The following is a 2,829-nucleotide window of genomic DNA, read 5'->3' on the forward strand; positions in this document are numbered from 1 at the left end:
CTATAGCACTTACTGCTGTGTTTTTGTGGACTGTGGTATTTACTGTCGTGTTTTTTCAGATGTTACTGTAGTATTGGTAGCCTAGTGGTTAGAGTATTGGGCCAGTAACTGAAAGGTTACTGGATCAAATCCCTGAGCTGACAAGGTAAACATCTGTTGTTCTGCCCCTGAGCAAAGCAGTTAACCCACTGGGTGCTGTTGATTAAGGCAGCTCCCTGCACCTCTCTGATTTAGAGGGGTTGGGTTAAATGCAAAAGACACATTTCAGTTGAATTTGTTCAGTTGGACAACGGACTAGGTATCCCCATTGATTTACTAAAGTGTTTTCTGTTTCATTATCTCTGACATAGAAATGAGGGCCTCCTCCTTGAGAAAACCTACTGGAGAAATACTAAAAGAGACAATTTTCCATAACTTGTGGCTATAGGTAGGAAGGACTTGCGTCTGAACGGATAGACAAAATATGGTCTGTACTTGGCATGAATGTTTCTCATTTATGGATGACACAAATTTAGCTATGGAGGAAGGAAATTGGCAGGGTGTATGCAAATTAAATACTATAGTATTACTATAGTTTTAAAAAAACTGTTGTGGACTGTAGTGTTGTTGCAGAAATTTACTACAGTGTTTTTTTGTTGTATTCTACAATATACCATAAAATTATGTACTAAATACTACACATGATCGAGGGATACTACAGTGTGTAGAATAGTATTCTAGTGTTTTTGCTGAAATTACTGTAGTATTTACTATAGTGCTTTTTTGGAAACAAATACTGTAGTATTTACTACAGTATACAACAAAATTATTTAGTAAATACTACACTTGAGGAATACTATCGAGGGATACTACAGTTTGTAGTATAGTATTCTACAATATACTACAGTTTACAACAGAATTCTAGAGTAAGTACTGCAGTATTCTGTAGTATTTTTCATGTGGGCTCATTGCTTCCTTCCTGTTCATGTAGCCATGTTTATCAAGCTGTTCAATCAGCTCTGGGGTTAAATCTGTCATTCAGTGGAAGTGTGTTTTATCAACCTGTTCCATCTGCTCTGAGGCTACATCTGTCATTCAGAGGAAGTGTTTGTGCATCACGGTAGATGCATCTACTTTGGCAGACCTTTGCAGATCTATTTACAGTGCCTTTGGAAAGTATTCAGACCCTTTGACTTCTTCCACATTGTTATTCTAAAATTGATAAAATTGTTTTTTTCCTCATCAATATACACACAATACCCCATAAGTTCATTAGAGTTATCAGCCAATGAAATGGCAGCCCAAATAAATGCCTCTCAAGCAACAGACACATCTCAACATCAACTGTTCAGAGGAGACTGCGTGAATCAGGCCTTCATGGTCAAATTGCTGCAAAGAAACCACTACTAAAGGACACCAATGAGAAGAAGAGACTTGCTTGGGACAAGCAACTGCCGTGTCTTTGTGAGAAGCAGAGTAGGTGAACAGATGATCTCTGCGTGTGTGGTTCCCACTGTCAAGCATGGAAGAGGAGCTGTGATAGTGTGGAGGTGCTTTGCTGGTGACACTGTCTGTGATTTATTTCGAATTCAAGGAACACTTAACCAGCATGGCTACCACAGCATTCTGCAGCGATACGCCATCCCATCTGGTTTGCACTTAGTGGGACTAACATTTGTTTTTCAACAGGACAATGACCCAACACACCTCCAGGCAGTGTAAGGATCATTAGACCAGGAAGGAGAGTGATGGAGTGCTGCATCAGATGACCTGGCCTCCACAATCACCTGACCACAACCCAATTGAGTGGATATGGGATAAGTTGGAGTGCATAGTGAATGGAAAAGCATCCAACAAGTGCTCAGCATGTGTGGGAACTCCTTCAGGACTGTTGTAAAAGGATTCCAGGTGAAGCTGGTTGAGAGAATGTGTGCAAAGCTGTCATCAAGGCAAGAACCTAAGGCCAAGAACCTTGAAGAACCTAAAATCTAAAAAAAATATTTTTATTTGTTTAACACTTTTTTGGTTACTACATGATTCCATATGTGTTGTTTTATAGTTTTAATGTCTTCACTACTATTCTACAAAGTAGAAAATAGTTTTTTTAAATAAAGAAAAGGCCTTGAATGAGTGTGTGTGTACAAACTTTTGCCTGGTATTGTATGTACAGTTGAAGTCGGAGGTTTACGTACACCTTAGCCAAATACATTTAAACTCAGTTTTTCACAATTCCTGACATTTAATCCTAGTAAATATTCCCTGTTTTAGGTCAGTTAGGATCCCCACTTTATTTTAAGAATGTGAAATGTCAGCATAATAGTAGAGAGATTGATTTATTTCAGCTTTTATTTCTTTCATCACACTCCCAGTGGGTGAGAAGTTTACATACTCAATATAGTATTTGGTAGCATTGCCTTTAAATTGTTTAACTTGGGTCAAACGTTTTGGGAAGCCTTCCACAAGCTTCCCACAATAAGTTGGGTGAATTTTGGCCCATTCCTCCTGACAGAGCTGGTGTAACTGAGTCAGGTTTGTAAGCCTCCTTGCTCGCACACGCTTTTTCAGTTCTGCCCACAATTGTTCTATAGGATTGAGGTCAGAGCTTTGTGATGGCCACTCCAATACCTTGACTTTGTTGTCCTTAAGCCATTTTTCCACAACTTTGGAAGTATGCTTTGAGTCATTGTCCATTTGGAAGAGACATTTGTGATCAAACTTTAACTTCCTGACTGATGTCTTGAGATGTTGCTTCAATATATCCACCTAATTTTCCTCTCTCATGATGCCATCTATTTTGTGAAGCGCACCAGTCCCTCCTGCAGCAAAGCACCCCCACAAAATGATGCTGCC

The 2,829-nt window shown here is 39.3% G+C and overlaps 1 non-coding gene across 1 annotated transcript; it reads right to left on the bottom strand.

Annotated features, from left to right (window-relative positions):
- Nucleotides 1–354: 354 nt before the first annotated feature.
- LOC116357039 (U7 small nuclear RNA) lies at nt 355–409 on the bottom strand. Its single transcript, XR_004205349.1, has one exon. It is a non-coding gene; the product is annotated as a U7 small nuclear RNA (small nuclear RNA).
- Between the last annotated feature and the right edge of the window lie 2,420 nt (nt 410–2,829).

The sequence above is a fragment of the Oncorhynchus kisutch genome, linkage group LG24, assembly GCF_002021735.2.
Source record: "Oncorhynchus kisutch isolate 150728-3 linkage group LG24, Okis_V2, whole genome shotgun sequence".
Taxonomy (NCBI): domain Eukaryota; kingdom Metazoa; phylum Chordata; class Actinopteri; order Salmoniformes; family Salmonidae; genus Oncorhynchus; species Oncorhynchus kisutch.